Raw genomic sequence first — 25,238 nt, forward strand, 5'->3', positions numbered from 1 at the left:
TTTTCAAGATGTAGTATTTTTGGTTATAAATAAAAAACAGGCAATGGGTTGACTTTCTTGGTAGCAAGGATGAAAAGAACAAACTTGAAACAGAAATACAAGAAATTCTGAAATACACCAAGTATGGTGAAGCCACCCGACCAGGGAGGTAGAAGACCTAGGTTCTCTATATGGCCTTGACCCAGACTCACTTTGTGATCTTCTGAAAGTAACCAGCCTTCTCAGTCACCAGTGTACCTGCCAGCTTAGAAGACTGTACAAAAGCAAATGGATCTAAGAACGCGATTTCGGAGATTCCTTTTCTCTTTGGCAAGCTATGATTTAACTCTCTTGAGGTCCAAAAAAGTGACAGAGGACATAATATGATAGTAAGTAGAAGGAACTGAAAACCTAGCCCGTGGTAAGGAGATGGTAGCACATTGTCTGTGACAGTGAAGTGAAACCTTGAAGAAAAAGGGGAATCAAGAAGAAACCCTGGTGGGTGGATAGTCCTCCAAGCTGTTGGGCCTGAAAAACACCGGAGATAATTTCTGTCTCTACTGTCTTGTGCATTTTTTTTTTTTTTTTGCCCCTCCTCTTTTTTCTTTTTTTATCTTCTTTGATTTTCCTTTATTTTCCCCTCTGTAGGGAGGGGCCCTGGTGGCACAGTGGTTAAGTGTTTGGCTGCTAACCAAAAGGTTTGCAGTTCGAATCCACCAGGTGCTCCTTGCAAACCCTATAGAGCAGCCGTACTTTGTCCTTTAGGGTTGCTTTGAGTCAGCTTCGACTCGACGGCAATGGGCTTGGGTTTTTTTTTGGTTTATAGGGAGAGGCCCTGATGGTGCAGTGGTTTAGAGCTCAGGCTGCTAACCAATAGGTCAGCAGTTTGAATCCACCAGCCACTCCTTGGAAACCCTAGGGGGCAGTTCTATCCTGCCTGTAGGGTTGCTATGAGTCGGAATTGACTCAATGGTAATGGATTTGGTTCAGTTTTTTTGGCTTATAGGGAAGTGAAAAGTAGCTCCTCCTCACAAAAGCATTTGAGAGCCATCACAGACTTTGTATATGGATCTACCAAATGAAAACTCATTGCCATTGAGTTGATCTGACTCATATCCACCCTATAGGACAGAGTAGAACTGCCTCTTAGGGTTTCCAAGGCTGTAATCTTTATGGAAGCAGACTGCTCCATTTTCCTCCCACTGAGCAGCTAGTGGGTTTGAACCGCAGACCTTTTGGTTAGCAGATGAGTGCTTTAACCAGTGCATCACCAGGGCTCCTGTGTATGGCTCTAAATCAAAAAAATCAAACCCACCGCCATTGAATCGATTCCAACTCATAGCACCCCTATAGAACAGAGTAAGAACTGCCCCATAGGGTTTCCAAGGCCGTGGTCTTTACAGAAGCAGACTGCCACATCTTTCTCCCCAGAGCTGCTAGTAGTTTCGAACCACCGACCTTTCGGTTAGCAGCTGAGTGCTTAACCACTGCACTTCAGGTGCTCCTTATTCCTGCTATAGGCACTGGGTGCCAGGGGCCTGCTGCTTTGTGAAAGATTAAAATCTAAAAAAAGAATCTTTAAGTGACATTTCAACTGATATGTCTATCAATAGGCTTATTCCTCATTAATACGTTGAACCACTTGCATGTAATATTTTTTTCTGAAAACTGTTGGATGTAAATTTTTAGAAAAATATGTATTCGTTCATTTCATGTAATTCATTTAACAAAGTTTTTTTTCCCCCCAAGTCTTATTTTTTTTTAAATCTCATTAAGGAGATACTAATATTTTATTTAAATTTGCTAGAAATGGTATTGATAAAGACCGAGAGATGACACAAATACTTTTCAAAACATAGGGCTTTGTTCTAGTGGAATAACATTTTTTGCTAGATTGATTATACAACAGAAGCTTTGTAGGGTATAGAAAGTTGAATGTAAAGGAATAAACTGTATGCTCCTCCTATGTACATGGCTACCTAAAATTAAATTTGGGGCTGTGATCTACAATTTGAACCTGTAACTACTACTATTACTTTAAAGTCACCTACATTTTTGCTACTGGCAAGATCGATATAGCTATCTCTTCAGAATTGCATTTGAACTAAATAAACCACTGAACATTAAAGAATTTGTGATAGGACTCCATCATTTACCTCTACTACTAATACCAAACATTATACAGGTAGTCCCCGACTTACGACGTATTCAAGTTACGACGAACCGCACTTAGAATGCCTGTTGTCTTTTTTTGTACATCTTATCCTTAGTAGTAAGCACTATATACAGTGTTGCAGCATGTAATTTACTGAAGTTATTCTCATGCCAACCCCCAAAGACAAATAAAGATCCGATTTATTAAGATACTGATAACAAAAGGCAATAATAATGAAAACTAAAAGGAAAAAAATGAGGTATTTGATTTACATCAAAACCGTCTTATGACAGTCGTTGAAATAGAACCCCGTTGTAAGTTGGGGACTACCTGCAGATCTTACTAAAGCCAACACCACTACCTCCACTTATTGAACACTTACTAGGTACCGGGTATTCATATATATGTGTGTAATTTTTAAAAATCCTCATAACAACCGTATTAGGTAGGTAGTAGTATTTTCTTCATTATACGTATGACAAAACCAGGGCCCTGAATCATATATCTGGAAGGGACTGGACCAATAGTGTGAACCAGACCTGGCTAACCTCTACCACTACGTGATATGATGACTGCAAACATTCACGTAGCATATCCTATGTTACAGGACGGCTATAAGCACTTTACATGTTTGGTTCAATCTTTATGTTAAGGATACTATTATCCTCCCCATTTTGTACATTCTAGATTATAAGTGATGCAATTGGGATAATTTATGAAGTTTTAAATTTCTAAGTGGAAAGAAAAATTGAAGAGAGGGTTAAATCAGAGGCAAAATTTTACCTGATATTGGGAATAAAAATATTAATAGAATGTGGACAGGTCAATTCACCCCCCCCATTCCCCAGGATTTAATTAGATCTCCAGTGAACTTGCAGTGACAAATATCTGTATCTCTGTGTGCCTGTGTTTGCATCAGTTCACACACATAGTGAATCTAGTATTCATATATGTCTGGTGCATTTTTACTTAGGAATCTATTGATTATCTTAAGTCTTTTTTTGGCATTTCCAAATTTTCAGAGTTTTTTTTTTCACATCACTGATCTTGGATTCTCACAGCAGTCTTGTGAAGGAGGCAAGCAGGCATTGTCATTTTTCAGATAAGGAAACTGAAACATGGGGAGGTTAAGTAGTGACTTTGAGGGGTCCTTCCTGGCTGAAGGAGCAGGATCTGGAGCTTGGGTCTTCTGATTTCCTGGCCCTTTGCTTTTCTCGTCTGTTATCTGTGTTTCGGGTCCCGCTGCGATATGACTGCTCAGGGGAAAGGATGGACATGAAGGAAAAAAACCAAAGGAATTTAGAAAATTGAAAACTCATGGTAACTCCATGTGTTAATACAAAAAAAAAAAAAAAAAAAAAAAAACCGTTGCCATCGAGTTGATTTCCGACTCATAGCAATCCTATAAGACAGAGTAGAACTGCCCTGTAGGGCTTTCATGGCTGTAAATCTTTACGGAAGCAGACTGTCACATCTTTCTCACTCAGAGAGGCTGGTGGGTTCGACCCTCCCAACTTTCAGTTAGCAGTTTAGTACTTTGACAACTGCACCCCCAGGGCTCCTACAGGGTTGTCAAGAGTCAGAATCAACTTGATGGCAATGGGTTTCAAGTGTTAATAGTATATAATTAATTATTCACTTCAAATCAAATTCGTATGTCAACAAAAATTAGAATAGTTTTAAACACTATGTACTCTTTTTTTTTTTTTTAAATCATATGGGGGATGATGAATGGGCTTAGTAGTAACTTGAATACATTTAGGAGTCACCAGAGGCCTTGAGGCTAAATATGTCTCTCACTGCAAATGTTGTTAAATGCTGAAACAGGTTTGTGAAAGGGGTGGAGTCCTTGTCTAAGACTGCTGAGCCTGGCTGCTCGAAAGAGCCGTGGCCTTGGACACCCTTTCTTCTTTTTTTATTTTGTTGTTGTTAATATACTGGGTTTTTTTTTTAATATACACAGCAAAACATATAGCAATTCAACAGTTTCTACATGTGCAATTCAGTGACATTGATTACATTCTTTGAGTTGTACAGCCATTCTCACCCTCCTTTTCCGAGTTCCTCTCTCATGAACGTAAACTCACCGCCCCCTAAGGTTCCTATCTAATCTTTTGAGCTGCTGTGGTCAATTTGATCCCATATAGATAGTTCTTAAAAGAGTATAATGCTCAAGGCAGACATTTTTTACCCCTACTAAACCAAACCCACTGCCGTCGAGTTGATTCCGACTCATAGCGACCCTATAAGGCAGAGTAGAGCTGCCCGGTAGAGTTTCCAAGGAGCGCCTGGCGGATTCAAACTGCTGACCTTTTGGTTAGCAGCCATAGCACTTAACCACTCTGCTACCAGGGTTTCCCATTTTTTACTAGTTAAGTTAAAATTGTTTGGTTTTAAGAAGACTTCAGGGGATATTTTTGGTTTAAAGTTGAAAGATGATCTCAGGATGACAGTTTCTGGGGGTTTACTTGGATACTCTTTTAAGAGCCCTTTGGGTTTAGGGTTTATGTATTTCTATGGTTTTAAAATATCATTTACTTTCTTACTTTTAACAAAGATGAATTCTTTCCTGGCTTACTACTAATAAAAATGAGTAGAATCTTGTTAGTAACTTCTTTGCTTAAGAAATATAGTTAAAAAAACAAAAACAAAAAGCCAGTAGAACCACTTTCCCCTACAATGAGATTAGAAATGATTAGTTGTTTTGCTTTACTCACCTTGCAACAGGATCTGTAGATTTGCTCACTTGCATGCTGCATTGTAAAGGATTTTCTGTTACTCTGCGTGGATTGTCATTTTCTGATCAACACGTTTTTGTGTTTGGAAGTGTTTCCTACTGAGCTGTCTTTTGGCACGTTCTCAGCACTGAAGCACATGTGATTTTTCTTTAATGAGACCATTTCTAGTAAGTAATAGACACCAGGCTGCTGCCGCTGTCCAGATGAGAGCCTGCGATTGGCCCTTTCCATGTTGTGGCTCTCGGTGGGTTTTGGGCCTGTTTCCAGCTGTCCACAGGCTTCACTTCAACTATGCCCAGTATTGTGAAGCACCTTGTAAGTTGTCAGGGATTTCATTTTACTTGGCGCATGGCCACATCACTCCATCCTCACATCACCTTTTCCTCTATGTGTGTCTTCTCCTCTGTGAGTCTGTATCACATCTCCCTCTGCCTCTCTCTTGTGAGGACACTTGTCATTGGATTTGGGCCTGCCCAGATAATCCAGGATTATCCCCTCATTTCAAGATGCTGGTTTTAGTTATCTAGTGCTGCTACAACAGAAATACCACAAGTGCATGGCTTTAACAAACAAGTTTATTTCACAGCCTAGGAGGCTGGAAGTCTGAATTCAGGGTGCCAGCTCCAGGGGAAGGCTTTCTCTCTGTCAGCTCTGGGGAAGTTCCTTGTCATCAGTCTTACCTTGTATAGGAGCTTCTTAGTCCAGGGACCCCGGGTCCATAGGACTAGCTCCCCTCCTGGTTCTTCATTCTTGGTGGCATGAGGTCCTCCCTGTCTCTCTGCTCGCTTCTTTTATATCTTAAAAGAGATTGACTCAACCTGATCTTGTAGATTGAGTCCTGCCTCATTAACATAACTGCCTCTAATCCTGCCTCATTAACATCATAGAAGTAGGATTTACAACACAAAGGAAAATCACATCTGATGACAAATTGGTAGATCATCACACAATACTGGGAATCATGGCCTAGCCAAATTGACACATATTTTTTGGGGGACACAATTCAATCCATAATGATGCTTAACTTAATTACAAAGACCCTTTTTGCAAATCAGGTAACATTCCCAGACTCGAGGGATTTGATGTGGATATATCTTTTGGCCTACCATACTTCCCTTTCCTATTGTCAGTCATGTTGTTTGGATGGGTTTGACCTTACTCCCAGTCCTGAGGGTGAAGTTCCAGTTAGTTTAATCAGTTGGAGTATGCCATCCCTTTGGCCATAGTGATAGGTTCAGGGATGGCATCAGCCACTAAGTTGGGACCAGTGTGATGTGTTGAGACAATTGTGAGAGTTATGTTCTCCTTCTGATACGGTGGTATTTGGATAAGAGTCTGAGGCTCAGAAGAGGTGCAGCCATCTGGGTACCACATGGAGTTTCAAAATGGATCCAGGTCAGGGGAGCAGAACTGAGGAGGATCCTGTTGATATTGCATGAGGACTGAGCCAAGCTGTGCTCAAAGTTAAATATATCTGGATTTTCCAGCAACATGAGCCAATACGTTTTTCACTTTTTCTTCCTTGGGCCAGTTTTAGTTAGCTCTCTCAATCAAAAGCGAGGGAAATCTAAGTGATTCACCTGATTTTGTTGGTCCAATGATTTCTGGTTATAAATATATTAATTTTTCTTCTACTACCCAAGTTCCAGAAAACTTGTGGACTGTTCAGAAGCATCTACATCTTCTATTAAATCAAGAAGAAATGAGACTCCTTGGATAGCACAGATGGTTAAGTGCTTGACTACTAGATGAAAGGTTGGTGGTTCGAACCCATCCGGAAGTACTTCAGAAGACAGGCCTGGTGTCTGCTTCCAGGAGGTCACAGCCTTTAAAGCCCTAGGGAACAGCTCTACTCTGTACACACGGGATTGCCATGAGTCAGAATAGAGTTGATGGCAACTGGTGTCATAGTGGTTAAGAGCTCGGATGCTAACCAAAAGGTGGGTGGTTTGAATCCACCAGCCACTCCTTGGAAACCCTACAAGGCAGTTCTGCTCTGTCCTATAGGGTTACTATGGGTTGGAATCGATTCGACAGCAATGGGGTTTTTTTTTTTTTTTAACAGGTTTAACAACCAAGTAATTAAATAGAAGCATAGCCCCTAGCTTCATGGAAAATGCTTTATACACCTGATCATAGACTCAAGGAGATCATAAATCTTCAGGTTTGGAAGAGATCCTCAGAGCCATCAGACATCCTTCTCATGTTTGTCCCTGCTCAACAGGGTCAAGAAAATAGAACGATTTGGGAATGACCTTAAAAATTCAGGGTAAAAGGGACCCAAAAAAGGCGTCTAACTCATTTGTCTGGAAATGGCCTAATACCTCTAGGTGGGACTTAGAAGTATTCATTGATTTGGGCAAGATGATCCAAAAAGTCAGAAAACCCTCCAGTATTCTGTATGACCTCCAAGCTGTCACTTCACCCCTCCAAGCCTGTGCCTCAGTTTTCTTATATGTAATTGGGGTATTAATTCTACCATGCAGGATTAATGATAAAACCTACTGTGTACAAGTTAGGGATAATTTATGTAAAATGCCTGGTATATTGCTTAATATGATTTAATATGATAAAGTGAATAAATTTAGATCTCCAGTTGCCATCAAGTCGATGCTCACTCACGGCGACCCCACGTGTGTCAGAGTAGAACTGTATACTTCATGGGGTTTTCAGTGACTGATTTTTCAAAAGCAGATCCTTAGACTTTTCTTCTGAGGCGCCTCTGGTGGATTCAAACTGGCAAACTTTTGGTTTGCAAATTTAGATCTTGTCTGAAGCAAATAGTTTGTGTAGATACAGATCATTCAGACATCTGCAGCTGTGTGTAAAGTCAAACAGGATTCTAAGGGGACTTCGTGAAACTTGGTTTATTTGGTTTGATTGTCTGACTCAGGTTATTAAGAAAATTATACACGTGTGTGGGTGTGTATGTACACATGTAAGTATATTGATATCTTGTGTTTTCCTTAGGCTTTTTTGTAAAGAATAGCATCCGTTTGCCTTTTTACACAGCAATTATAGTTAGGAGTGCAGCAGGGAAACTGACTGAAGGTGGTTGAAGGCTTTATACTCAGCAAGTGTTTTTGCCCCAGGATACAAACCACGTTAGCAGCTATCTTAGGTTAAGGTTTTTTATTAGGTTAAGGGTAGGATAGTTTGGCCTTTTAGCACCTTAAATATATTACCATTTAAAAATAAATTTGAGCTTGCTGAGAAAACCAAGGTGGGTGGATAGGCTAACTTCATTTAGAAAAGAACTTTAAAATTGTTTCTGTAATGGCAATTCATAGCTGTCTTTTGTTATCTTCACTGAGGTGCTACAGTATTTTCCGCCCCCCCCTCCAAGTACACATACCTTATTGGCAGAGACCTATTGCTGTCAAGCTATCTCTACATTGTGAGCTCAAACTTCCGTACCACCTGTTGCTGTTAAGTGCGGTCAAGTCGGTCCCGACTCAGCGACCCTGTGTACAACAGAGTGAAATGCTGCCTGGTCCTGTGCCATCCTGTGATCTTTGCTATGCTTGAGCCCATTGTTGCAGCCACTGTGTCAATCCATCTCATTGAGGGTCTTCCTCTTTTTCGCTGACCCTCTACCAACCATGTAATACCTTATAACACATCATATTAGAGTAAGCCTGACTTGTTTTACACTGCAGTATGCATACATAAGGAGTCCCTGGGTTAAGTGCTTGACTACTAACTGAAAGGTTAGTGAGCAGTTCAAACCCACCCAGAGGCACCTTGGAAGAAAGGCCTGGTGACCTGTTTCCTACTGACCTGAAAGTCCACAGCCCTGAAAACCCTATGGACACAGTTCTTCTTTGCAACACGTGGGGTTACCATGACTCAGAATTGACTCAGTGGCAACGGGTTTGTTTTTTTGTGTGTACGTGGAGCTCTGGTGGCGCAGTGGTTAAGAATTATGGCTGCTAACTGAAAGGCCTGCAGTTTGAATCTACCAGCCGCTGCTTGGAAACTCTACAAGGCAGTTCTCCTCTGTCCTATAGGGTCTCTGTGAGTCGGAATCAATTCCTTGGCAAAAGGGTTTGGTGGTTTTTTTATGCATGTGTAAGGATACAAGAACCTCTTCCTGCCCAGCGCCCGCTGTTACCCAAGGCTGGCCTCTTAGCATTTCGTGCCATGTCACTCTCCACATCCCAGGTCCCTATTTCCAGTCCTTGTGTGCCCTGGAGGCTCACCAGCAAAAGCACCACATGCATCCAGAGATGACGATACTTGAGAACTTGTAATGGTTTCCTAATATCCACGTATGTCCTTCGAACTCTGCCTGGCTTTCCAGGCTATAAGGAAACCTTCCCATCCAATGGCTTCTGGTCTGTTCTCAGTTGCAGGTGGCCATAGGGGCTTTACACGTCTTGAAAATTTGTTATTGGCTAGTGTATCCAGTTGGATCAACAATTAGAAACATTTTTTTTTTTTTTATATATATACTGTGACGGCACTGGGTATGTATGTAACCAGGACGTATCATCGTGGCATGTAAATATAATCTCTCTCTCTAGTTACAATTACTTGTTTGAACTCCCACTCTTAATAGAAGTAAAGCACTTCTCTCTGGCCCTAAATTATTCAAGAGTCCCTGGGGCTTCTGCAGTCCCTTGGCTCTGATCAGTCATGCTTCAAAGCACTCTGAGGAGTTCAGTTTCAAGTTGGCCATTTACTAGTGTGGTACTATTGAAGATTGATCCTGCAAGTTTCCTTTGACACATTTTGTCCTCTGCTGCTGGCATGCCCTTGTAGTTCCATCCTCTCTCAGCTCCACTCTACTCAAACTAGCCCCCACAACATTGTAGCCCCTGTGTTGAGCTTGGTCACATTTCTCCAGCTTTGCGGTGAATTCCATTTGGAGGCTGCTTTCTTGCCAACAGGCTTTGATCAGAGCCTTCTTTGGTTGGCCTTTACAGAGGTTCCCAGAGCCCTTTGGGGTGCAAACTGTTAACATGCTTGCTGCTAACCAAAAGGTTGGTGGCTTGAGTCCACCCAGAGGTGCCTCAAAAAAAAGGACTGGCAGTCTACTTCTGAAAAATCAGCCACCGAAAACCCTTTGGAGCACAGTTCTACTCTGACACTCATGGGGTCACCATGAGTCAGAATCCACTCAACAGCATCTGGTTTGGCTTTGATTTGAAGAGGTACTTGACTTCTGGTCTCAGAGTGGCATTTGGACTCTCTGGTCTCTTTAAGTGGAAACCCTGGTGGCGTAGTAGTTTCCTGCTAAGGCTGCTAACCAAGAGTTCTACAGTTCAAATCCGCCAGGCACTCCTTGGAAACTCTGTGGGGCAGTTCTACTCCGTCCTATAGGGTCGCTATAATTTGGGATCGACTCGATGGCATTGGGTTTGGTTTTTTGGTTTAATCACAGAGGAAACCCTGGTGGCATAGTGGTTAAGTGCTACAGCTGCTAACCAAAGGGTTGGCAGTTCAGATCCGCCAGGCGCTCCTTGGAAACTCTACCAGGCAGTTCTACTCTGTCCTGTAGGGTCACTATGAGTCGGAACTGACTCGATGGCACTGGGTTTGGTTTTTTTTTTTTGGTTTTAATCACAGAAGGCTGTGGACTTTTCCTGAAAATCAGCAGACTTTCAGCCTTGGGCAGGCTTAGTCTACCAAGGGGTATTGTGAAGAGTCAACCTCTTGTCAGTTCACAAAGGGCCTTCCCCCAACCGGTCAGCAGTAGGTGGCTTGTGCTGTATTTACATAACTAAGGAAGCGTACTCTAGCGAACCCTTCCTGAACAAAGAAGGCTTGTTCAAGCAGAGAAGGAGGGAGCAGTTTCTAGTCTTCCCTATTGTATGTCTGGATGGCTGTTAACTCAATCCCTGCGTCATTAGCAGGATTTCTCTTCTTTGTTTGTGGACAGAGCTGACCTTTTTAGCAATATCTGCCTGTTTCACTTTCTAGTATACCACACACTACAGAACTCTAACACTTTAGCCACACAAGCCTCCTTCTTCACACCTTAGTGATTATTCAAGTTCGTTTGTTGGTCTGTTTTCTCATATTTTTTTTTTCTTTGAGTCAATTGAAAAAAACTCTTCACTCTTGTCTAACCTTGATACCGCTGAAAACTTCCAGAACAGAATTTTTGAAATAATTTCCCAAGGAACTCCATTGTCCTGAGAGATCTTAATAGGTATTCTGGTGGGAAAAAAACATTATTGCTCAAATTAATTTAGCAGACATTGTGCAGTGACTACCAACCTGATTTGAACAAGAATACTTTTATGTTTTCCTCCAGGGTATAGCATTGGAAAAGCACTGACAAGCCCTGCAGTGAGGCAAACAGTTCAACTTTTGCTTAATCCCCGATTTCTTAAATTTGAATATGGGTAACTGTTTAGGTATCACATGATCACTTCAAACACACATTCAAAACTGAGCTAATTTTTTTCTCTTCAAACCCACTCCTCTTTGGGTAAAGGTATTCATTTACCCACCCTGCCAGGAGCTACAGTTACAAATGTCTTTCATTTTCATTTCTGTCTCTGACCCTCACTGCTTTTGCCTTGTCAAGGCCCTTGTGACCAGGGTTATTAAAACAGCCTCCTAAGTGCCTCCCTGCCTTCAGGTTTGTATGGCTCCAAACTGCCCTCCAAACTCTTGTCAATCTTCCAAAGCTGCAAATCTGATCATTTTACTGAAAATACAAATCTGATCATGTCACTAATAGTTTTCAGACTGTTGCTTATAGATAATAAAATTCAAACCCTTTTAAGGCCCACACAAGGTCCTCCTACCTGCTTTCCTAGCCTTATTTCTCCCTTTCCCACCCTCATAAACTCTCTTGCATCAGTCTCACCAAATTACTAAAGTTCTCATAACTCACCAGGTTGTTAATTATTATTTCCTTTGCCTGGAATGTCCCTTCCTTCTCACCTCTCTTGCCAACTTTGTCTTTAGAGACTTGGTTCAAGATCTCTTGGTCTCCATCAGTCTCACTCTCCAGATCTTCTTCAAATCTGAGTATGTCTGTTTTGCCCAGAGCTCAGTGTTTAGCTGGTCTCTGATGTGTAAGATCCCCCTGGACCTGACTTTGGTAATCTATCTCTGCACATGCCCTTGGTTCCATTAAAAAAAAAAAAAAAAATCAAACCTGTTGCCATCAAGTCGATTCCGACTCATAGTGACCCTGTTGGACAGAGTAGAACTGCCCCATAGGGTTTCCAGGGAGTGCCTGAGAGCACAGACATTTGTCCTCTTTCTCTGCTCTACAGTAATTTGAACTTGACACATTAAATCGAATCTTCCGCAGATCATTCTGAGACTTCCAGAGCAAATAAACGTGGGTTTCACCCTGCTGTGCTCCCAGCTACCTGTGTGTGGAAGAGTTAGCCAGTGTGGAAGAACCTTGGTTTCTGATCCGTAACATGATGTTGGTGGTGATCCCAACCTCACTGGTGTTGTGAGGAGCGTGACTGAGTTTCTGTGTACGGGTAACACACTTAGTGCAACATGGGCACTGGGTACAGGCTCAGCCACTGGTAACTTCTGAGTAGTTCATCCATCATTCCTTCAGTCTGTAAATATTTGTGTGCTTATTCTCTGCCAGGCACCTGCCAAGTGCTGCCTAATCATTATGGAGGAGATAGCCAAGGCCCCCTTGCCTTCCAGGTGCTGTTTGAGTTGAGGAAACAAAACAAGTAAAGCATAATTAAGCAAGATAATTGGAGCCAGTGATGAGTGCCATTAAAGAAAGAAAGAAATGATGAGCAACTGGAGGAAGCCTCTTTCAGCTAGGTAGTAGAAAAAAATCTCTGTGAAATACTGAAGACAGGACACCCCCCAATGGTCTGAGGACACTGGTACTGCTGCACACTTATTTAAATTAAGTTTTCGGTATGTTATAAGGAGTCCTGCTGGCATGGCGGTTAAGAGCTTGACTGCTAACCAGAACGTTGGCAGTTCTAATCTACCGCCTGCTCCTTGGAAACCCTGTGGGGCCAGTTCTACTCTGTCTTATAGGTTCACTATGAGTCAGAATCGACTTGACAGCAATGTTTTTTGTTTTTTTTTTTAATATATTGGAAAGCATGTTTTAAGTAAATTCCGGTCTTGTCTCTTCCAGTATAACCCCTTGGGATTGTTTTTTAAACTTGATCTGTTTATTCAACTCTAAAATTCTTATGATTCTAAAATGGCAAATTTTCTTATGGGCAAATATCATTATTTCACGTACAGACTTTTAAAATGTACACATTGTACTTCATAGATGTTAAGGTTTGGTAATTCTTTGTTGCGTCATCCTCTCTGAGAGCACCTAGACTTAGGCTTTTCTTTTTTAGCTCAGGTCTACTCCATTTTTGGTAATATCGGGATTTCCTTAAAATTTTTGAAATTTAGAGAATTGTAAAGACTTAACTGCACATGTACTTCTGGTGAGACGAAGGCATGGTAAAGAGATAAGCCGCGAAGATTTTCTACCCCCATTTGGTACAGTTACTGAGGATGTTGTCATTTCCAGAAAGAGAAATCTAGTTTGAGAAATGAAACTGAACTGCTCTTTGCTGTCTCAAGTGTTCCTCCTGAGATTGAGCATTGAATCTATGGTGCAGTGAATTACTTGGTATGATCCTTCTAGCCATGGTCTTGTGACTCCCACAAAATGATGTGGTGGGATTATGCAAACCAGGTGCTTGTTGCCTACCAAGGGTATTGGACATCTTGCTAATAATGCAAATAAGGTGCATGGAACCCTTGCGGGAGTGGGACCATACAAATAAGGTGTATGGAACCCTAATGAGGGGTTGGTCAGTTTTGCCACTCTGCTAGGCTTACAGGGATCCAATCCCAATGGTGGCCAAGGGCCCGTTGCTACCATCAAAAAGAAAAGCCCAGAACGAAGCGCCTCCTCTGAACCCAGGGTCCCTGCACTGAGAACCTCCTAGACCCAGGAGACAGAGCTATAATACCAGAGATGGCAAGAAGCCACAGCAAGTATGTCAGAGTCCAGGATCAGAGAAATGGCAGCAGCAGAATCAGGAGGGCAGTGTGAGACAGCCTGGTGGGCTTCCTGGCCCACAGCACAAGGGTATATCTAACAAGTCCCCAGGAAGTTATATGTAAGAATCACCTGGGAATCTTGTTAAGATGTAGATTCTGATTCAGTATATCTGGGGTAGAAATGCAAATTCTCAGCAGGCAACTTGTTAGGAATGCAAATTCTCAGCAGAGATTTGAACAGGAGGTGAGCTATTTGAAGCCCTGGTCTGACCTCCACCTTGTAGCAATCAGCCTTGTTCTGACCATCTTGATTATCCTCACCCTGCCGTGAGGCTGGATGAGATCTGACACCACCACGCCATTTTTACAGAATCTTTTGGGCAGTTTTTTACTGAAGTTTTATTGGAGTCCTAATATGCATGTAAATATACTCACAGGTATAAGTTTTTAGATATGCCCAGATATAGACTATGTATCTGCAAACATATTGTCTATGAAAACTGTGGAGCTTTATGTTTATAAATAATATGCATAAATTAATTTATGATTTTTAACTTGCGTGTATTTTCTTAAGTACTCTGTAACTGGATGTTATAATTCCTGTTACATGACACATCTGAGCGTACCTTTGTTTACATACAGGCTTTTTTTAAAATTGTACTTTAGATGAAGGTTTACAGAGCAAACTAGTTTCTCATTAAACAGTACATGTATTGTTTTATGACATTGGTTAGCAATCCCACGACATGTCAACACTCTCCTTCTGTACCTTGAGTTCCCTATTACCAGCTTTCCTGTCCCCTCCTGCCCTCTAATGCTTGCCCCAGGGCTGGTGTGCCCCTTTAGTCTTGTTTTGCTTTATGGGCTGAATGGTGAGCCTCAGGAGTGACTTCTTTCCTGGGCTAAAAGGGTGTCCAGGGGCTATGCTCTCAGGGTTTCTCCAGTCTTTGACAGGCCAACAAGTCTGGTCTTTCTTTTCATGGTAGAATTTTGTTTTACATTTTCCTCCAGCCCTGTCCGAGACCTTCTGTTATGATCCCTGTCAGAGCAGCCAGTGGCGGTAGCTGGGCACCAGTCTAGTTGTACTGTACTCAGCCTGCTGGAGGCCGTGGTAGATGTGTCCATTAGTCCTTGGACTAATCTTTCCCTTGTATTATTAGTTTTCTTCATTCTTTGCTCCCGAAGGTATGAGACCAGTGGAGTATCCTAGATGGCCACTTACAGGCTTTTAAGACTCTAGATGCTACTCACCAAAGTAGAATGTAGAATATTTTCTTTATAAACTATGTTAGGCCAGTTGAGCTAGATGTTCCCTGAGACCATGGTCCCCACAGCTCTTATCCCAGCAATTCCGTCTCTCAGGAGGTTTGAATGTGTCTAAGTATATAGGCTTTTCTAAAGAAGCTTTTTAACCAGGAATGCTTTTAATCCTCTCTTTAAGAAGTGCCCCATATTGCATAGGATATAAGTAATCAAGTTATTACAGTGTTCCATGATAAGTGCAATAATTAACAAATGTAAAGGTGCCAAGAACCATAGGAGAAAGTGATGAGCTTTGGCCGTATGTGGCTAGGAAAGGGGCCTGGGAGTTTATCCTTAGGCTGAAAAGGTGGATACACAGAAGGGAGTTTGCCAGGCAGTAGCTACTGTTTCTGCTAGCTCTTGTGTATTGGGCGCGTACCTATGCTGTGTCTTTATATTACCATTTTACTCTGTCTTCACAGCAACCCTCTGATGTTGGTATTATCTCCATTTTATGGCCAAAGAAACTGAGGCTCAGAGATTTAAAAATAAATCATAAGTAGTAGGTGATGGAGTACGGATTTGAAACTATATCTAACTTCTAAAGTCATGTTCTTAATGATTTTACTGCACTGCCTCCAAGCAGAGGTGGGAAAGCACCTTCTATACAGACGGGAAGTCATGTGGGAAGGTACAAAAGCGGGAGCTCATGTGGAATATGGGGTGCCAGCAGGTAGTTCTTATAGCTTGAATGTGAAATGCAACTGGGGGAAACTGAATCTTGAAGGTCAGCAGGATTGGGGCCAGAGTGTGAGGGCCCTGGGTCTCATGGATTCTTATGAGAAGTCAGTGAGTGGTTGTAGACAGACAGACTTGAGATGACCTGCTGTGACCCTCAGCTAAGCACTCTGTCAGTGGGTGGAGGTGGTAGTGGGTGGTTATAATGCCAAAGGCAGGCAGAGTATGTAGGAGACAGGATGCTCGAAAAACAATTCAGGCTTTTACTAGAACAATAGCAAGAGGGGCCCTAGGTTTGAGAGCTTTGGGGCATCTAGGAATTAATGTGGCCAGTGAGAGGTAAGGGAAAGAGAAGAGAGAATGATGACTCCTGGGTCTCTTCTGGATTCCTGGAGGGAATGTGGAGTTCATTGCAAAGGGAAATAAATTGAGCAAGAAGAGGTACGCTTACGGTATTTTTTATTAATAAAAGACAGTTCTAATGGCGCTTACATTCACTTTCCATACATTTGTTTTGCAATACCAGTAGATAATTTTGTTTTATTTTTCCTTTTTACTCTTTTTTGGCCAATTTTAAATTTCCCTGTATTCTTCAAAAAAAAAAAAAAATTTTTTTTTTCCTCCACTCTGATTATCTTGTAGAAGCTTCGTTCCTGGTACACTTTAAAATGTGGTTGGTTTCATTATTTCCTTTAAAAATGGAAATATTCCATTTGTGTGTGTGTGTGTGTGTGTGTGTGTGGTGGAAAACTTTCTAGGCATATTTTCTGTATTTGCAAGGATGTGTTTCAGCCATCCTTGAAAGCTACTGCCTCAGCTGTTGGACCCTATCCCATTTCGGCTGTGTTTAGAGATCCTTAGCCCTATCACACTGCTTTAAAGGTAAGGTGTTGTTTATCCATGTTACATATGGAGATCATTGAGTCTAATTTGCTTTCAGTAAAATGTTACTGCAAATGTGACTGATGAGAAGACCCGCAAGGAGAATTGGCTAACTCCCGTGCATGATATCTTCGTAGCCAATTTGCTTGTCTGTACAAGCAGCAGTGATGAAAACTCTTGGCCCTTTGACTGTTGTGCCTGTGTGTTTCCTTTCAACAGAATCCTCTAGAAAAGGAGGATGGTATTTGCCATGTTTATTTTCCGTGCTTTTTCAATAAGTTATGAACATCTGCAGAAATAAAGGAGCGCTGGCGTTTGCTTCCCGTGCTCAGTGAGAGCGATGGCGGGGAGGGGGGGAGTAGAGCTGGGTGAATGGTCTCATTTGCACGGGATTAGGCAGAGGAAGCCTGTACGCACCAGAGCGTCATGAGTACCAAACAACCACAGGAAACAGTGCTTGGCAGTCGCTGCAGCTGTGTGGAGTCCGGCCACGCAAGATCCCTCTGGATAGTTTTGTTTCTGAGTCACTTGTTTTCCACCTAATGCACCTGCGTCTTTGGAGGACTCCATTGGAGAATTAGCTGGTCCTGGGCCTTTTTCAGGTTTGCCTTAATGCCAGTTATAATGCCCTTTTGATGTGAAAAGTTCTGCTGAATTAACATAGTGTCTAAGGACTAATAGGCCAATGTATAGAGCAGCCAGAAATCATGAGGTTAGAAGTAATGACATTTAAATCTTCCAGAACATTTTCTGTGAAACTGTGTATATATGTGTGCACACACAATTTCATGCTAAAAGTGCCTGGTACCCCTTAAAAAAAACCAAACCCGATGCCATCGAGTTGATTCCAACTCATAGTGACCTTATAGGCTTTCACTTGCTCCTTTTATCCTACGTTTCTAAGTTGTTATTAGTTGCTATTGAGTTAGCTCCTACTCATGGCTACCTTATATATAACAGGATGAAACATTACTTGGTCCTGTGTCATCTTCATGGTTGTTAGTATATTTGAGTCCCTTGTTGTGGCTGTTGTATCAATCTGTCTCATTGAGGGTTTCCTTCATTTCTGCTCTGTACCAAACACGGTATCCTTTTCTGGGGATTGGTCTTTTCTGATGATGTGTCCAAAGTGAGCCAAAGTCGCGTCATCCTCACTACTAAAGAGCACTCTGGGTTGTGTTTCTTCTAAGACTAATTTGTTTGTACCTCTGGCAGTCCACGGTGTGTTCGGTATTCTGCACCAACACCACGATTTGAATGCGTTGATTCTTCTGCGGTCTTTTTTCCTGTTTCTCTGTAGAAGATGTGAAAGATGAAGCTTGCTGCTTCTGAGTGGGCAGGCACCTTATAGATTGTGTGCTAAATCCTTTCTACTCTTTAAGTTGTCTTTATAAAGTAGCCGCCTACTCATAATTCATCTTAGACAAGATGTTCACTCTAGGATGATTGTATCAGGGTAGAAGAAAGCATTTTTATTGGTCAGTCTAGGTGAAGTTGTGATGGTGATTGATAACAGTGAATGTGAATCAGGTGGAGTAATTAAAAAAAAAAAAGCATAGAAGGCCAGATCCAGGTTAGAATTAACTCTGTGTCTGCTCCTTATATAGTTTAACAAGGATGCTTTTGCAAAAAAAACACTGCCTATGTTTTGCTAATGGCTTTAGCTTTTTGGGAAATGGCAGCAGAAAAAATTGAATTTATTGACTGCGAGATGCTAAAGTACATTTTCTTAGGATGTTGGTAGTTTGAATTTTCATGGCATTATAGTGAAATTACTATCAAATATAATAATGAAAGGGAGATGGTATTGGCTATCATTGGTTTTCCAAGTAATTGCTAAAGGGTTTTTGGCTTTGTTGAAACTTGGATTTGGGCCAGTAGACTGCCTCAAGATTTTTATAAATAAATAGACATTGAGGTAGATTAAAAAAAAAAAAAACAAACCAAGCACATATATCCTTTTTTCCTACCCTGTTGGAATCAAAGTCATTAGATCCCTAAAGTTCAGTTTAGTAATCCATTCTGTGGTGTGGTGTTTGAACAACTCCTTGTGATGGCACAGAAATTCCCTAAGTGGCGATAGTTCCAAGTGTGGATAATAAATTATTTAGAAAGTTATCACTAATGACCAGTCATAATCTGTCTTCCTAAATCTTGTGCACATCAATTCTCGTTCTGTTCCTGGAACAGCACAGAATTAGCTCATAAAGATTCTATAGAATAATCCTTCAAATGTTTGACGATTGTTATGCTTCACGCTCCGCTGGTTTTTTTTTTTTTTTTCTTAAAATAAACATATTTGGTGCTTCATTTTTTTTTTAATTTGTTTATAATCTGCTTGCTTCTAAAAAGACTTTGAGATGTCTTATAATGACTACATATGGAAACCCTGGTGGTGTAGTGCTTAAGAGCTATGGCTGCTAACCAAAAGGTCGGCGGTTCAGTTCCACCAGGTGCTCCTTGAAAACACTATGGGGTAGTTCTGCTCTGTCTTATCGAGTCTCTGTGAGTTGGAATGGACTTGATGGGAACAGGTTTGGTTTGGGATTTTTATAATGACAACATAGATAAAACAGGGCAGTTAAAGAGTAACATGTTTATGATTGAAAGAGAAGGAATGCTATCATCGTACCACCTAGTTTAGGGATTACATTTATTTCTTAACTGCCCTGAAGTCAAGGAAAGACATACAGGTTAATCCAGCAAATGACATTTTGGGCTAACTGTAAAACCTTTTGCCCAATGGGATTTGGGAAAAATAAATTAGAAGGACCAGAATTAAATCTCTCTGTCACTCTATCTATACACGCACACATAGAAAAAATACTACAATGACCACTAATGTATCCATTATTCAAAAATTGTTAACATTTATCATATTTGCTTTATCCATCTCTTCCATCACCTATTAGTTTATTATACTGTGATGGCTTGTGCGTTGCTATGATGTTGGGAACTATGGAAGTATTTCAAATAGCAGCAAGGGCCACCTGTGGTGGACAGGCTTCAGTGGAGCCTCCAGACAGACAGACAAGGAAGAAAGGCCTGGAAATCTACGTTTGACAATTAGGCAATGAATCACAATATTGTGGATCACAACAGAACATTGTTTGACTCACTTACTTTAGACGTATCATCAGGAGGGATTGACAGCTAGAAGAAGGCATTGTGTTGGTGAAGCAGTGGGCTAGTGAGGGTGAGCGAGGCCTTCAGTGAGGTAGTTTGGCTCACTGACTGCAATGATGGACTCGAGCATGCTAGTAGTTGTGAGGATAATGCAGGACTGGTCAACGTTTCATTCTGTTGTACATGAGGTCTCCATGAACAGAGTTGACTTGATGGCAGCTAACAACAACAAAAACATTCATCTATTATGTATACATATGCATACATATATACATACATATACAGACATACATACAAATAGCTATTTTTGCTGAACTATTTCAAAGTAAATTATAGACACCATGACATTTTTCTCCTAAACACTTTAGCTTGCAGCTCCCCAAAATAAGGCTATTTTCCTATATAGCCATAACATTATCACATGAATATTTGTCATGAAAAAAATGATGTCATTTTAAAAAATAAAAATGAATATTTCCCTTAATATCAATTAATATTCTGACCATTACTTGAATTCTATAAATTGTCCCCAAATATCTTTTATTGCTGGTTTCTTTGACCCAGGATTGAATCAAAGTTTAGACATATTTAATTGTATCTCTTAAGTCCAAGAAAATGTTTTCTTCACCTTCTTTATGGATATTTTGTTTCATATTGAATTTTGTGATAACCTGCCAAAGGTTGATTATCGTTTCTCTTGGGTTTGCATTGGATTGATCCTACTGATCTCTGTTGGAGTTTAGAATAAAGCTGGAGTTTTCTTAGAATCTAAGGACTTTCTAAAAGCCTTGGCTTCATTCACTAAAGAAGAGACTCAGTATATACTTCTGTTAGAATCAGGTACTTTGAGCACTATAATGTCAAACAACTCAACAGATGTTTTAGGACCTATTATGTGTCAAACACTGAACCAAACCACATAGAATTATTCAGTATGCTTTCATATGTAATTTATATACAGTCAATATAACCGCAAAACCAACTGCTGTCGAGTCGATTCTGACTCAGCGACCCACCCTATAGGACTGAGTATAACTGCCCCACAGGGTTTCCAGGGCTATAAATCTTTACGGAAGAACACTGCCACGTCTTTCTCCTGTGGAGTGGCTAGTGGGTTTGAACCAGTGACCTTTCAGCTAGCAGCCAAACGCTGAACCGCTGTACCACTAGGACTCCACAGTCTATATATATATATATATATATATATATATATATATATATATATATATACCAAACCAAATCCATTGCCTTCGAGTTGATTCGACTCATAGTGACCCGATAGGATGGAGTAGAACTGCCCCATAGAGTTTCCAAGGAGCACCTGGTGGATTTGAACTGCTGACCTTTTGGCTGGCAGTCATAGAACTTAACCACTATACCACCAGGGTTTCCTAAATAAATACTTCAGTAAAACATGCTCTTTCTTTAAGAATCCTTGAGCTAATCATAGGTTCTTGAGATTTAAGATTTTCTTCTAGCTCAAAAAATGGTCTAGAAAGCATTTAGACCTTTTTAAAAATATCAGTGTTCTGATGAGCCCTGCACATACTTTGGACATGTTATCAGGAGGGATCAGTCCCAGGAGAAGGACATCATACTTGGTAAAGTAGAGGGTCAGGGAAAAAGAGGAAGACCCTCAATGAGATGGATTGACTCAGTGGCTGCAACAATGAGCTCAAGCATGACGATTGTGAGGATGGCGCAGGACCAGGCAATGTTTCGTTCTATTGTACGTAGGGTAGCTGTGAGTCAAAATTGACTCAACGGCACCTAACAACAACAACAACAACAACAACAACAAAGGAACCCTGGTGGCACAGTGGTTAAGAGCTTGGCTGTTAACCAAAAGGTAGGCAGTTTGAATCCACCAGCCCCTCCTTGGAAACCCTGTGGGGCAGTTATACTCTGTCTTATAGGGGTCCTGTGAGTGGGAATTGCCTTGACAGGAATTTTTTTTTATTTAAAGGAACCCTGGAGCCCTGGTGGTGCAGTGATTAAGAGCTCAGCTGCTAACCAGAGGTCAACAGTTTGAATCTACCAGCTGCTCCTTGGAAGCCCTATGAAGCAGTTCTACTCTGTCCTATGGGGTCTCTATGAGTCGGAATCCATGGCAGTGGGTTTCAGAAAGGAATCTTGCATTTTCAAGAACATTTAGAAAAATACATGTCATATTTCTGCCTGTGTGGCTTCCTTTCCATGGGGTGTTTACCCAAATATTATTAATTACTCACATTTCCAAGATATTCTCATCTAGAAGTTTGTTTTTTTTTTCCCCCTTGCATGATATTAGGTTGAAATTTTTCTTATATTTTTGTGTTACAAAATATAAAGTTTGAAATTTTGAAAGAAGTATTTTTTGGGGATGCAATAATTGTTTTTGGGAAAAATACCATATTATTTAAATGGTACCATACGTAGACCACAAAATAATAATCATGTTTTTAATCTTACCTTCTAAAAGCAAAAAAGAAAAAAAAAAGGGAAGGAAAAAAGGGGATTTTCTTATAATTGGATGGATTTTCCCCTTTGATTTAAGTTGTGTTGTTGTCGTATCATTAAGATGCTATAGTGGGAGTGAGTTACCACATCGGTAAGAATTCCCTAAATTCAAAAACCATAAAAATTTATTAGTGTATTTTCCTCATTATAGGATCAGAGTGATTTTTGGTTGTAGTTTGCTGAAGATAACGTTTTCTCTATGTGTGTTGTTATTACATACTATTTGTTAACAAAAAAATTGATCCCTAATTTGGGTCTTGTCGATAAGAGTTATATCTTCTTTTCCATAAAAACATTTCCCATTTAACCCATATGGCTTCTTCACATTCATTTGTCAAACTTCCACAATCTCTCTTCAGCACCAGCTGATCTAAAAGGGATCCGGAAAGGACACTTTACTCCTCCTTTGGGAAACCCAGCAAGGTCTTTTGGTAAAATAACAATTCTTTTTCAGAGCCAAGAACTAGGCACAGTCAATAATTTTCCCCTTATATTCTGCATTCATTTTGAATATTTCATGACAAAAGCTTTTATTTATTTTTTTATAGGAAGAAAAAAAAAAAACCTACGCCCAGATTTGCCAAAAAAGAAAATATCCACAAAAAGGCAGTGAAGTAGCACTTGCAAAAGTGCCGAAATGGAACTTTTCCACACTTAACATCTACTGCTGTTTCTAAACCTCCACCATTCACTGTTGGGGAAAATATTTTACTATACTATTTTAAAAAGTTCAACAAAATTCAAAGTTCGTGTTTAACTTATTTAATATTTCTTATAAGAATACACAAAATTAGAATGCAAGCAATTTATTTTTTATATTCTAAAGGAGAGATGATTTATTTCTTCTTTGACTCCTCTAAATAGATTTACTGAGAAGAATAAATGTAACCTGTTAGTGATTTAATAATACCAGGCAATCTTTACTTCCATAGCTAGCTTCCATTTAGAGCATACATTTACATCTAGGAGAGTATTAACTTTTAAATTTTGACCTGAATGAACATGGGCATAGAAGATGATAAGATCTCAAAGCAGTCAGGATTTCAGCAATGGTATCAGTTAATTATTTTAGCCAAGAGAACCAATTTAAGGAGAGAAAGAATGGCTCCTCGGTTTCCTCACTATCAATTGGGTTATTTTATCTACCCTGTTTCTGTACAGTTCCTGGCAGCATTAAAAAAGATAATGTTGTTTATAAGGCCCTCACCATAATGCCAGACACGTGCTAGTCACCAAAAAAAAAGTGATATTATATGTGTTGAAATATAATTTATTGTACAGAAGCATTTCTTTTCATGTTTCTGGTTACATATTGTTCCTCTTCCCTTTACTTAATGCTCTGTTTTCACTTCATGTGTTACATAATCTGTGCCAATTTGAGGTCAAGTGTTAACCTCTCAGAGGATACAAATAAAATTTCCAGAGGGATGCAGATATAGATAAAACAGAATTCACAGAGCATTTATTATTCAATACCCAGTCATAATGAGTAGCTATATTGTAATTCATGGCCCCTTTTGAATTATATAATATATAGGCTGAACCATATGAGAAAAACTACAGTTTCATCTGATTTAACCTAATACTTTGGCTCTGTGTGAATTACTGAGGAGACAGGATGTTTTTCTTTAAAAAAAAAAAAAAAAAAAAGAGCTGTCAGTGTAGATGATGGAGTTGATGTTTCTGCTTAGCTTTCTATGGTAAAACTAGAACTAAATCAGAGTATGATGTTTGGAGTCAGGTTTTCCTTTGTCATAAAGAGGAATTTAGAAGCAGTACTGAGTACAGGCAGTCCCCGGTTTAGGAACAAGTTTAGTTCCTAAATCTGTCTTTAAGTTGAATTTGCATGTAAGTCAGAAGTTAGGTATGGTTCATGTCTGATGTCAGTTAGACAAATGTTTGTCTTAGTATATAGTGTACCTTTCTATGCATAAAAGACATTACACAGACACTTCCTAATACATTAAAACATCTTTAACATGATGTTATTGTAGTTAGGTGCCATCGAGTCGATTCTGACTCATAGCGGCCCTACGTACAACAGAACGAAACACTGCCTGGTCCTGCGCCATCCTCACAACCGTTGTTATGCTTGAGCCCATTGTTGCAGCCACTGTGTCAGTCCAGCTTGTTGAGGGTCTTCCTCTTTTTCGCTGACCCTCTACCAAGCATGATGTCCTTCCCCAGGAACTGATCCCTCGTGACAACATGTCCAAAGTATGTGAGATGTAGTCTGGCCATTCTTGCTCCTAAGGAGCATTCCGGCTTTACTTCTGCCGAGACAGATTTGTTCATTCTTTTGGCAGTCCATGGTATATTCAATATTCTTCTCTAATACCACAACTCAAAGGCATCAGCTCTTATTTGGTCGTCTTTATTCATTGTCCAGCTTTCACATGCGTATGAGGCTATTGAAAACATTATGGCTTTGGTCAGGGACACCTTAGTCTTCAAGGTGACATCTTTGTTTTTCAACACTTTAAAAGAGTTCTTTTGCAACAGATTTGCCCACTGCAGTGGGTCTTTTGATTTTTTAACTGCTGATTCCATGCGTGTTGATTTTGGATCCAAAGAAATCCTTGACAACTTCCATCTTTTCCCCATTTATCACGATGTTGCTTATTGGTCGAGTTGTGAGGATTTTTTTTTTTAATGTTGAGGTGTAATCCATATTGAAGGCTGTGGTCTTTGATCTTCATTAGTAAGTGCTTCAAGTCCTTTTCACATTCAGCAAGCAAGGTTGTGTCATCTGCATAACGCAGGTTGTTCATGAGTCTTCCTCCAATCCTGATGCTCTGTTCTTCTTCACATAGTCCAGTTTATCGGATTATTTGCTCATGTAATAGCGTTTTGATGTGCATCACGAAGTAGTGCCAGTTATTATGAACCATTGTGTGTACCTCGAATTTTTAATA

The 25,238-nt window shown here is 40.4% G+C and overlaps 1 protein-coding gene across 3 annotated transcripts in view; it reads left to right on the plus strand.

The window, feature by feature from the left end:
- The window catches only part of VAV3 (vav guanine nucleotide exchange factor 3), a 418,482-nt gene that overhangs the window by 105,546 nt on the left and 287,698 nt on the right, over positions 1-25,238 (plus strand). The window lies entirely within an intron of this gene.

The sequence above is a fragment of the Loxodonta africana genome, chromosome 3, assembly GCF_030014295.1.
Source record: "Loxodonta africana isolate mLoxAfr1 chromosome 3, mLoxAfr1.hap2, whole genome shotgun sequence".
In the NCBI taxonomy this organism is placed as follows: Eukaryota; Metazoa; Chordata; class Mammalia; order Proboscidea; family Elephantidae; genus Loxodonta; species Loxodonta africana.